We start from the raw sequence: 13,103 nt of genomic DNA, 5'->3' as shown, positions 1-13,103 counted from the left end.
CACTGAGGCGCACATGGGGCCTGGTGGGGGCATCCCTGCTGGTGCAAGTGGTGCAGTCCAGGGGCAGGGGCAGGAGGCAGCACAGGTCACCGTGGAGGGGCCTGTGCATGTCGCTGTCCCTGACCCTGTGGGTGCACCACCATGCACCAGCAGGGATGCCCCGTCCCAGGACCGTCCGCAGGTAGAGGGGATGTCCATGTCATCTGACTCCCCTCCACCTGCGGACGAGGGGACCCCTGGCCGTATGGAGAAGGTCCCGATTGGGGTCGCGATGCGCACGGCTGTGATTCGTGATGCCGTGCGTACTTCCCAGGAGGAGCACGCATGTCATCACGAAGAGCACCGTGCCGACGTGGCCCAATTGGGATCGTTCATATTCGGGGGTTTCCTGCATGTGTCGGACAATCTGGCGGCCCTCTCCTCCTCTGTGGAGAGTATACGCCAGTCGTTCTCCTTGCCGTCTTCCGGCCCAGATGCCAGCAGGGCCCCCTGTGGACCTGCCCTGACCAATGCAGCCAGCTCGGTGGGGATCCCATCCCTGCCACAGTCGGGAGTCAGAGGTCCAGCAGGGGTGGACACCACAGCAACTGTACCCCAGCAGATGGAGGATGTGCCGGCATCATCAGGCAGGGCACGTGCACGACAGCGTGGGTGGATTCCATCAGCCTGGATGCCGTCGTGCTGGCAGTGGCGTCGGAGGCAGCAGCGGAGTAAACGTGGGAGGCATCATGGCTCGGGGCCATCAACATCGGAGGGGCAGGCATCGGCCGGAGGGCAGGAGGACCCAGGACGGGAAGTGTCTTCCGTGTGGCAGCGGTTGGGCCAGCATATAGGTGCGGAGCGGCGGCGGGCGAAAGAGGCGCGGCTCACAATGGTCAGGGCGGAGAACTCCATGCGGAGGGCCCTGAGGCGGGCCGAGTGCCTCGAGGCAATCCGTAGGGGTTTGGAGGAGCAGATGGCGTCGTCCCTGCGGACCCTCGGGGCCATGGAACAGGACCGCCTCCGGGACATAGACGAGGAGTTTGATGATGCCCTGGCCCTGAACACCAGAGTGAGCCGCTGGACGTGCCCGCCGCCTTTGTATATAGTTCTTTAGTTTTAGGTTTCATTTCTTTCTTCTTATGATTTGGAGTCGACGGACACAGCTCCACTTTTTGTATATAGTTGCATTTTAGTTAGGGTTTTTTGTAGGTTTCCTTTGTTCAGTTGGGCTCATGGACCCTTGGGTGTTTTGTACATAGTTCTTCATTGGATTGATTTTATTTTTAATGTGACTTTGAACAACTTTTTTTTGGATTTGGATTTGTAGTTTTGATTTTTTTGGACGGACATGCAGCTTATCTTTTTTTCATTGCCTTTGTAGTTTGTTTCATTTCATTTGCATTCAATTTTTTTTAATACAATTTTGTTTTCATACTTCACTGTGTGGTATCATCTCATTGGTTTCATGCATGTCATGTTGGGTGTTTTCCCATTCATTTGCAACCATTGTGTGTGACGGACATGGGTTCATTTGCTTTATGAACATTGGGGGTGTAACATGTAACTTCCATTTCCATGTGGGTGAATGGGTTACTTGGTAGGGCCTTTTGGCTGTGGAGGCTGACCATAACGCACATGATTGGGGATTGTGAGGACCTGGGTGCAGAGGGACATGAGTGGGGGCCTGGTGGAGGTTGCCTCTGGTGACTGGGGGGTGGGGGTGGTGGGAGACATGGGTGGGGGCCTGGTGGCAGGTGCCCCACAGTGCTGGGGGGTGGGGAACATGAGTTGGACATGGGTGGGGGCCTGCTGGCAGGTGCCCCACAGTGCTGGGGGGCGGGGGGGTGGGGAACATGAGTTGGGCATGGGTGGGGGCCTGCTGGCAGGTGCCCCACAGTGCTGGGGGGTGGGGGTGCTGGGAGACATGGGTGGGGGCCTGCTGGCAGGTGCCCCACAGTGCTGGGGGGTGGGGAACATGAGTTGGACATGGGTGGGGGGCTGCTGGCAGGTGCCCCACAGTGCTGGGGGGTGGGGGTGCTGGGAGACATGGGTGGGGGCCTGCTGGCAGGTGCCCCACAGTGCTGGGGTGTGGGGGTGCTGGGAGACATGAGTGGGGGCCTGGCCTGGTGGAGGGTGCCCCACAGTGCTGGGGGGTCGGGGGGTGGGAGACATGAGTGGGGGCCTGGTGGAGGGTGCCCCTCAGTGCTGGGGAGGGGTGGGGGGCGGGAGACATGGGTGGGGGCCTGGTGGAGGGTTCCCCTGCACTGCTGGGGGGTGGGGGTGCTGGGAGACATGGGTGGGGGCCTGGTGGAGGCTGCCCCTGGTGGCTGGGGCGTGGGGGTGCTGGGAGACATGGGTGGGGGGCCTGGTGGAGGCTGCCCCTGGTGGCTGGGGGTGGGGGTGGTGGGAGACATGGGTGGGGGCCTGGTGGTGGGTGCCCCTGCACTGCTGGTGGTTTGGGGTGCTGGGAAACATGGGTGGGGGCCTGTGGTGGGTGCCCCTGGTGGCTGGGGGTGCAGGGGGACATGCGTTGGTGGGCAGTAGTGCAAGGTGACATGTGGGTTGGCTGGAGGGCATGGCCATGGTGGATGGGGTGCCTGCAGGACATGTGCAGGGTAGGCCCCTGTGGTGTGAGCCACCTGCAGGAGCCGTGGAGGGTGTAGAGGGAACACCTGGGAGGACCCACACGTGCAATTCACGTGTGGTGCTCCCCGCGCACCCCTGAAATACGCGTACCCTGCTCGCACGGGCCCAATCGCATGTGGAAATTCCTGCGCACCCCTGAAATACACGTACCCTGCTGATATCGCGTGTGGAACTTCCCACGCACCCCTGGAATACACGTACCCTGCTGTAATCGCGTGTGAGACTTCCCCTGCACCCTGAAATACACGTACCCTGCTGATATCGCGTGTGGAACTTCACGCACACCCCGAAACACATGTACCCTGATGGAATCGCGTGTGGAACTTCCCGCGCACCCCTGGTATACACGTACCCTGCTGATTTCGCGTGTGAGACTTCCCCCGCACCCTGTAATTCACGTACCCTGATGGAATCGCGTGTGGAACTTCCCGCGCACCCCTGAGATATGCGTACCCTGCTCGCACGGGCCCAATCGCGTGTGGAAATTCCTGCGCACCCTTGAAATACACGTACCCTGATGGAATTGCGTGTGGGACTTCCCGCGCACCCATGGAATACAGGTACCCTGCTGTAATCGCGTGTGTAACTTCCCATGCACCCTGAAATACATGTACCCTGCTGATATCGCGTGAGGTACTTCCCGCGCACCCCAGTGATACACGTAGCCCGCTTGCTATGCTGGTACAGGGTTAGCGCAGCCCTTTGCGCTGGATTGGGTATATTGATGGCTTTTCCCTGCGCGAGAGGCGTTCTTGGGGGCGTAAATGGCGCTGCTGCAGGGTCGCTGCGCCACTGTGCGCCACGGCTGGTTTTGGTGGCTGGAGTCCATGAATATGCTGTGCGCGGAATTGGATTTTAGCGCACGCGGCTAGCGCAGGGATTCGCACGCGCACACTGTGCGCCAGCCGCGTGCGCCACTTGTGCGCTGGATTCTATGAATTACCTCCTTAAGGACATAAAACGTCAGATGTCTATATTCACAGATAAACTTACATTAGTTTTGTTATTTGCCATTATACTATCAGTCCTAAGCCAGAACCATACAACATTAGAAAATAAAACAACTTAATACAATTACAAAATAGAAAACAGAAAAAGACAATATCTTCAAGTACAACGTGAAAAAGAATAAAATGTTCCCTTGGGAAAAAAAGCACTGTTAACACATCAAATTGGTCAGATAAAGTAATGAAGCATAAACAGTCAAAACATTGCTTTAAAAAAAATGTGTAGTCTTAAGCACGTAAAATTATCTATCTAAAATTGGCCTCATACAAATGACAAGCACAATACAATACAAAACAGTGTCCCACCAAAAGCATTGGCTGTTAATTGGAAACACCTTAAGATCAGATACAATCCCCCTTTTAATTCAATTATGTCAATACTTCTACATCCTCAGTGGCTTTGCTGTCTAGCAAACACACATCAGATTTCTGCGGTTTAGACAATGCTCAAAACGTTGGTGGTAACACTCAAACCAAATATTTTCTGTAAAGACAGAATCGGGAATAGGTGCAAATTAATGTTGCGTGTAATTGTATCATTTGCATAGTGCCTTTTACCACTGGAATGGTCCAATTACGCTGTGGGTTGAAATCATACACTGTGGTTTCATTTTTCGGTGTTGGTTCTGATGCACGCAGAGCAAATGGTCAAATTCTTTTTGATCAAAATCTTTGCTGGCTGAATTTGACCAAACTGTAAAGAGAGTTGGGGGTCAGGCAATATTAGTGGGGTTGGATCTCTCCCTGCTTTCTATCAGAAAATATATTAGCAAAAACAAAAAAAATCCTCCACCCGCCCCCAAGCTTACAAAAAACACAATTATTCCTCGTGCTCATTTTATTGTATTTCTACATTGTAAATTATCATAAAATGTAACTTACTACGTATATAGTCCATTAAAGAGCCTCTTTTATAGCATCCTTGTTATTTAATAATATTATAATACATGTTGCTCCCTTACAAGTTAGACTGGAAACGTCCCAGCTGTAGCCAACGTTGTGTGCTTGCTTTGGTTTCAATCCATGCAAACAGAGGAAGGACTGATACTTTAGATCATGTCTACATTTTCCAATACAATTCTTTGGAAAACATTCTAAACCATATTTTAAAAAAAGATGGGATTTGAGCTAAATACATGGTTTTTATAGACCTCATTCTTTTAGTGCTCTAGGCTTTAATAAATTGTTGAACTTCAAATAGAGACATTTCTTTCATGGACATTACAAATACCTGGCAATTGGTCCAACTTTCTACTAAAAACAAATGAAGAAAAACTTTAGGGCCGGCTGACCATGAAAATAGCGTAACTTATTTTCTCAATATTTTTGAAGTGTGGTTCATGTAGCGATACAAATTTCAAGTTTCAAGCAACTAGCCAAGCATTCAAAGTCACTTGCCCTCTCATTTCTCCACCTACACAACACTTAATTACCAATGTACTCCCAACTTAGTACCTATGGCCTCAAAGGTCTGTAAACAATTCAAACTAAATTTCATGTATCAGGTCTGTACCTGTTGCGAGGGGAACTTCTTAATGTATATGCCCATATCCTTAGCATTTGTGTACCAATATGTCACATCCTTACGTTACTTCAACAAATCATTACCATCTTCATTCTTATCCCATGCTCTTAGAAGTTTCTTTATTACCGATGTTAAAGCATCTACATGAATCCCCATCTCACAGAAACCCTCACATGAAACATTGAAATTGGTTAGAAAATTGTTAGATCTGGACGAACCCTTTCCTTGGCTAGCCTGGATTTGGAGTCGAAGTTCGACAACATAAATAATCTTTGTTGCCCCGAAGGCCTGACTTATTATCTTAGACTGCTCCATCAAAATACATCTGTAAGAGTAAAATTGGATCAGGAAGGCCATACTACTAGAAGCGTCCTCCAAAACAGGGAGGTCAAACAAGGCTGCGTTACGGCTCCTTTAATATACAATCTATACGTACACGACATCCCCGTGGCCATTAGGGCTGCGACAAACTGTCCCCCGAAAATCGGAGACTCCATCCGCCCTGTATTAGCCTATGCGGACGACCTAGTAATACTCGACCACACTATTAGTGGGTTACGTAGGTCAGCTACTGCCCTTTGGGAATATGCAGAGAGAAACAGCCTTAAAATTAATTTGAAAAAACAAAAGGTCATGAGATTCACCAAAAGAAACACTACCCTTGTGCAGCTTGGAGTAGGCCTAGATACCATCGCTATCTAGGGATTGAATTTGAGACTGCTGGTGACTATGGAATATGTAAACAGTCACGCATCATTAGAGCAGCGCAACTGACCACCTTGTTCCATAGATTCACAGTCAATCAGGGAGGTTTTACCATCTGGGGTACACGCCAATTAATATATACAAGTTTTGTCCCCAATGATTACTTATGGTTTGGAAGCTCTCCTCGATATTGACCTGAAATGGCTACAGGTGATAGAAGGAAAATGTTGGCGCTCTATCCTGGGCTTACCACCAGGAATACCCATGGCAATAATAAGACTAGAATTGGGATTGACCTTGTTGAAAGCCTTAGTATTAAAAAAGCAAGCCATACTTTACCTGAAAATTAGTAGTGAGACCAATAATGGACTATTAATTGCGATCCATCAAGAGATATCTAAGGCAAACTCCCTGTTCCCCTTCACGGTGCAGATGTCTAAATTCTTGGCTGCTATCGGGTGGCAATTCAGGGCGGGTAGTGTCACCGAAGATGTACAGAGGTCTCTCGGCAAACGCATAGACCTCTGGGACTGGTTAGAGAACTACAATCATCTCCGGGAGCTGAAAAGCTACCAGTTTGTCCAGTATAGACTGTATAACTTTTTTTTAAAAACAGAGTTACCTTAACCTATGCCCAGATGCGAGGCTTAGACGCTTAATCATATTATTAAGGCTTAACAACTATCTTCATTAATGATTACTGGGAGAAGAGACAAGATTCCTCCAGATCTACGACTCTGCCGACTATGTAACGAACAGAACCACCGAGAGACGGCCAGACACCTGTTGACAGAATGTCACAAAATGTCAAGTGTTATAAATCTTTGCTTGGTCAAATTTGTGCACAGTTACGGATACATCAAAGAGGAACTATTTTGGCATCATTGTATTAATTCTAACAGCATGAGGCTACTGATGGCATTGTATAATATCTGGTTGAAGGTGGAAATTAGACTTAACATAACTATGTAGGAAGTTACAAAGCTGAGCTATGGTACGGTTATTGCTGGAGCCTAAGTGAATTCGCTATTGGCCATGGGACTATATCTAAATAAGGCTGGACATAATATCATACCATCTATGTTTCTCCTATTGAGTGTTAGAAGTCTGCCCTGAGGAGGAGTAGTTCTTATCATGAAGCATTACAGGGTGGTTGATCAACCATTAATTTGAGACTATTGAAACCTAATTCAGATGACTATGAAATTATTGTTCATTTAGGGAATTTTATGTACTTCTTTTTTCTATCTTCCCAGAGATATGTATTTTTATCTGTATGATAAGTGTTGTTTTATATATGATAACTTTTATCTTATTTGTGCTTTTTTATTTTTTATGAGTAATGTTTCAATGTAAACTAAATCACAATAAATATTATTATTATTATTATTATTATTATAATCTTTGTTGAAAATTGAGATTGTGGGAGATAGATCCAGGCCTGCTGAACACGTTACTACAAATGTGACACGTCAAACACGGTTGACGCATGTCACCTATCATTAATTCAGTACACTAGCCCAGCAAAAAAACAAAAAAAAAACAATCTCTTTACACCCATCGTGGGGACTAAAAAGGTTTAGAAGTGCATGAACACTTCGGGGAATCCGGGCCACGAAGGACTTAGAGCATCGGGGGACATAATTGGTATCCTTGTACCAGAGGATGTCTCCTATTTTGATCTAGTTCCGATTAACTTATCTACAAATAGAATTGTATTCATTCAAGGCCAGGATGTTATTCCAAACAGAAATCACATACAGAATGTACAGTTACTGATGGCGGTGGCAGTCCCCGAGAACGGGGTCTTTACAAATGACATTGATAGAATGGCACAGGTTGACCTGGTAATGAAGTGGTTACATTTCAAAAGAGAAAGAGGACAGGGAATAGTGCATACAACATATAGAATCTGATATTCCAAGAGCCAGCGCCAGAATATACATAGTTAGAATATACATGACTCAGACACGTTAGCATGAGAGGAGGGTTGTGAGGTTAGTTGAGAAAGAGAGGTAGGGGGTTTGGGAAGGTTGCCTGCTTACTAGCAGGTGAAGGTTAAGCCGGATTTTAATCACTCCCCAAAATAAAATGGCTTCCATAATACGTAGCTCGTTTAAGTGGAGGAGAGAAAGTACATATAAGGAGCAGGAAGTGGCATAGCAGTGGAGTGAGAGGTTGGTGGTTGCCAAAGAAAGACATGTGCAGTTGCGAGAAAATATGTAAAGTGGGATATAGTCTGGCAAGACCATGGATAGATTTAAAGACAAGGAGAAGGACCTTAAAGAGCAATTCTGCATGAAGATGCATCTAGCGTGGAGACACCCATGTGAGGCGTTTTAAAAGGATCCAGGTAGTTTTAAAAGAGCGTGCGTGGCAAAGTTAAGGACTTTGCTGAGGGGAGTGAAGGAGTAGAGAGATCTAGAAGTAGGCAAGTGCTGTAATCCAATAGAGTGTTGTGGGCAGCTTTTCTTATGGTGGGCACATATGCTGTGGTAGTGGCTGTGATGAACTGGAGGAGTTTCAGTTTGCTATCAAAAAGGACCCCATGATTGAGAGTCATGGGTTAGGAATGAGGAGGTCAGTGGCAAAGGATATGGGAGAAGGGTGAGTGGGTTTAGTGTTGGAGCATGGTAGAATAAGAACTTGCATCTTGGAGAGAAATGTGGGGGGGGTTGACAGGGATTCTCACATATTGCGATTTTACAGAAAAGGTCAAGTCATCAGCAGAGAGAGTAGGATATAGAACGGATTTTGGGAGGATGGAGGTAGCATGGCGTATAAGGTAATGGATACATTGTGAAGAGCTGACATAAGTTCTGTGAAATAGAGGGATTTGGCAAAGTCAAGAGCAGCTGCGAGTACAAGACAAACCTGTGTAGGCAGTAGTAATAGGGGGGGCACTATTTTTTACACCAGCAGTGTAGGCAGTGTCTGAGAAGTTGGGTGGCTGAGGTGATACTTTGTTGAGGGATTTTGGGTCAAGGTGTTAGGATTCACCCTCAGGCCAGGCCTGGTGGAAATCAGCCACTACCTCCCCAGGTTATCCATATTCTCCTCCTTGGAGCTACCTACATGTTGCTCTTCTGCCCCTCTCTCTTCTGTCCGGGTCTCCACCCAGACCCCTCACCCGGCCTCTGGTGGTCTCATACGCTCAGGTGTATTTGGTACACCTGCAGTGCTTCAGAAAAAAAAAAAAATCAGCCAAATACATGGTTTGGCTATTTGGAGCTCACTGCTTGTGGTGCAGAGAAGATGTGTGACTGCTGGGTGGTGCATGGCATGCCCCGCGCCCAATAGAGTTGGGTGATGTTGGGTGCAGCACTTTAATACACACCTTATCAAAAGTGGGCAGGTGTATATTTCAGTAATGTGATGACAGAACCTCTCCAGAGGGAAGTAAAAAAAAAAAAAAACACGATAGGGTGGCCAACCTTACAAACATCAATAAGTGACAGATTTTGGAAAAAATGTGCACAATATGCATCAAATCTTACAAAGCCCACCCAAACACCCAGAAATGTTTTCCAAACGTGTCCCTGTCAAGATGAAGAAATGAATGGGGGAGCGCCCTTGAGAAGGCAGGAGAGTGGTCTCATCACCTGAAAGGAGCCCCCTTCTGTCAGTGGCGCGCAGAGGCTGCTGGGATCTCTCCTGCCAGCAGGAAGCACTCCCTCATCCCACGCGCGCGCATCCAATGGGGGCCGCCGGTGATCCTGGAGGGGGGAGCGAGGACCCCACTGACACCAGGAGCCGCCAGCCCGGGATGACTTCCGCCCATAGCCTGGACTGCGCCCGCAGCCGTGCAGGCACCGCCGGGGGTGGGGGGCACGTGACCTCGGTGAAGTCACAACTTCTCCATCTTTGTTGTGGGTAACAATGGGAGTGAGGGAGAGGGACGACGGACTAAGGGTAACCAGCGAGGACCACCCGCTTGGAATTACTACATGTATTCGCGTTTAACGGAGACGGACAGACAAAGAGCAGCCTGTGTTATTTCTTTGGTATTTTTTGTATTTTATAATTACTCCGACATCTTTGGCTATATAATTATTGATGGATACATGTAAGGCATTGTTTGATTTTTAATTCACCCTGTAGAATAGTTCATTCAATTGTTCATATATATAAATTGGCCAAATATTGTCTTGCATTTGCTCAGGTTAGATAACTTTCTATTTGTTAAAGACGCCGCGATCCTGCTCCAAGATGGCCGCCGAGATTGATTCTTTTGATCAGTCGCTCGCTGAGTAATTAATAGTCACCCTAGCCTGACCAGCAGTGCTCGCTGATAGACGAAAAGGAACAGTGTTTGTACCATTTCTGCAGATCCTCCTTTTGCAAGTGACTGGTTGGTACTTGGGTGAACAAATATAACAACAGGCCGCCCAGCACCTTCGTGTATTGCTGGTGGAGATGGGCATTAGGGGATCCAAAATGGAAGACCTCTGTCATTGGAGTGCGTCAGCAGAGCGCGTTCACGCCTCGAAAGCTCGAGCGTTCCGCTGCCTCTTGGACACTCGGCAATCAAAACTAAAGAAGGACGCTGTTCAGGAAGGCTTCTCATTTGAGCATCTTTCTCGGCGACCCTGTAGTATGGTTATTGGCTGTATTTTCAGAACCGCTTTTATTTGATAGTGACTGGTTCTACGTTTTCAGCCCACTGAAGGAGCCTTTATTATCATTTAAATTTACTAAGGCTTTTTAATTATATAACGATCAATAAACTGCCACAGATAGACCATGTAATCAATTGAAGGCGCGCGCGAACCATTAACAGTTTATTCTGTTCTTGGTTTTCCAGCCTACGTGTCGTACATTTCAACATGGCCGCCGCGATCGTCTCCCCTCGGCGCGTCCCGCACCGGAAGTCCTCGCGATTTTTACTTCCGGTATCGATCTTTTCCGCGCGCGCCTCGTTGCTCCTGTATTTCAGACCTCGCAACCGTTTCCCTCTTGAGCGCAAACATGTCGGGCAGAGAAGGTGAGTGAGTGAGCCTGTGGCGGGGCGGAAAAGAGGGGATTAACAAGAGTGCCCGCGGCGGGGTTAGGGGCAGCCCCAAGCTGTGCAGAGGAGCCTCGGGGTGTGGGGCGCTTGATATGTGCCTGTTCTGCTTGCAGGCCAGGAGTGCCCCCCGCCCCCGGCACCATGAGGCGAGGCCTTTCCAGAGTGTGTGTGTGTGTGTGTATGCACCCCAATGTGTGTGGGCGCTCCTGAACTAGCGTGCAACCCCAAAAAAACGCGTTAAGGGCTATCCCCCTCCCCCCCCATTTCAATTGCTTCCCCATTTATTTGTTGGTTCAGTGCACTGTAGGGAGTGACTGGGAACCTAAAGCAGCCCTGGACCGGTTTTTTGTTTTAACTGTCTCCTGTTTTACATGAGTGTGAGCAAGCCCAGCCCGTTAAGGAGTGTTCGGGGGAAACCCACACAAGAGCCATACTTGCCCACATTCTGTTGACCAAGGAGAGGTGGGATTTTTCAAGTTTCTAAAATAATTGGTATAACAATGACCTCACAGGACATCACAAAACATACATTGTTGGAGCCATTGGATTATTGTAAAATGGAAAGATGATCAAATGTATAACACCAAATTCAATTACCTAATGTCACAGGAAATAATCACGCCGAGCTGGTAGGCGACCTTTGCCACTGCTCTGTAGCAGCAGCCCGGACGGTGCATATTTATTCCAGCACTGCAGGTTGAACACTGACAACCATGGAGCCTGATGGCCTCATCAGTCTGATAGGCTGATGCTGTGTCATGGTGGTCCGCTCTGCCACTTGCCTACACTGGTGGTCCACTTAAGGTCTGCCCTGGCAAAAGTGCTTACAGTCGTGTAGCTGTCAAGTCAGTGGATTGATCTAAGCTCTTCATCACTTACCCGCCCATGGCACAGACTAATTCCCTTAGTCACATAAATTACCTGCCGCTCTAAAATGCAGTAGGGTCTGTCACTAAAATCTGTAGGCAGTAGGACTGCTTAAGAAACAGTAGCCCTCAGCCTAAATCAGTAGGGTTGGCAAATATGCAAGAACATTTGCAAAACATGCAGGTAACTACTAATCGCACAAGGGGAGTGTGGTGCAGAGGCCCACTGGGAGATCTCCAGAGTTTCCCGTAGGTCAATCCACCCCTGCATGGATCTTTTATACACCCATCCGCTGCCACGCAGTCCTGAAGGATTTTTTGGACACTTCTCGCATATCAAGCATGGAACTCCTTTTTGATTTCTTTTTTCTTATATTTGGTAACCATGTCCAAATGGCTTTCTTTTGTTTCACCCTCACTTATAAATCGGGGTTTGAAATTGAGGTTAGCTGGGAGCTATATATATTCACATTTATACAGTGCCCTGCAGCCCGGGGGCATAGTGATGCAGTTACAGACGTGCTTAGTTATGTAGTACAGCTACATGGTTACAGAGGCAGAACATTTCAGCATTCAGATGAGGGGTTTAGAGGCTTATCTATAAGAGAATGGAAGGGGTGGCATTTGGCAAGAGGATGTTGCTTGAAGAGGGTGGTTTTTAGCATTTTCCGGAAGGCAGGGAGGGAGGTCTTCGCTCTGATAGCTTTAGGTAGGGCATTCCATAGTTTAGGGGCAATGTAAGGGAAACTAATCCCACCTGCTTTGGCCCTGTTGATGGATGGGATGTGTAGTTTGCGTAGTGAGCTCTTAAGGGACGAGTGGAGAAAGTTTTTGAGATGGTCTCGGCTAGGTACCGGGGTGCTGAGTTATACACTTGTGCGTGAGTGTGAGGGTCTTGAAAGTTATGCGGTACCTTACGGGAAGCCAGTGAGATTCTTGTCTGGCTTCAGCAATGTGGTCTCTTTTAGGGATGCTTGATGCAGCTCTAAGCACATTATTTTGTATTATTTAGTCAGTTTGTTTTTTGTCGAAGTGCCTGCTAGGAGGGCATTGCAATAGTCTATCTTCGCCCTCATGGTGGCTCTGGCAATTGAAGGCCAGTTGGATTTAGACAGGGTTTTGCTGCATTTATAGGTTTGGTGATGTGAGTGGAGGCAATAGGGCTGACCTGTCTCGTCATGGATAGGGTGGAGTCTTAGTAGACCCCTAGAGTTTTTACAGAGGATGATACTGGGCTGATGGAATTGTCAATGGTGAAGTTCTCGTATTGGTTACGAAGTCTAGCTAGTGTCGCATTGGAACCGAGAATAATCTCAGTCTTGTCTCCATTGAGACGGAGCCCATTAGCTGCCATCCAAGCTTGG

The 13,103-nt window shown here is 48.0% G+C and overlaps 1 protein-coding gene across 1 annotated transcript in view; it reads right to left on the bottom strand.

Moving 5' to 3' along the window:
- CCDC51 (coiled-coil domain containing 51) overlaps nt 1-9,708 on the bottom strand; it is a 74,899-nt gene extending 65,191 nt beyond the window's left edge. The window contains exon 1 of the mRNA XM_069643219.1: nt 9,468-9,708. The gene's annotated coding sequence lies outside the window, so the exon portion shown is untranslated. The remainder of the gene's footprint in view (nt 1-9,467) is intronic.
- Between the last annotated feature and the right edge of the window lie 3,395 nt (nt 9,709-13,103).

Source organism: Ambystoma mexicanum, chromosome 2p, assembly GCF_040938575.1.
Source record: "Ambystoma mexicanum isolate Mex_15411 chromosome 2p, UKY_AmexF1_1, whole genome shotgun sequence".
Classification (NCBI taxonomy): Eukaryota; Metazoa; Chordata; class Amphibia; order Caudata; family Ambystomatidae; genus Ambystoma; species Ambystoma mexicanum.
The sequence above is the reverse complement of the archived record's forward strand: the minus strand, read 5'-3'. Positions and strand labels throughout refer to the sequence as shown.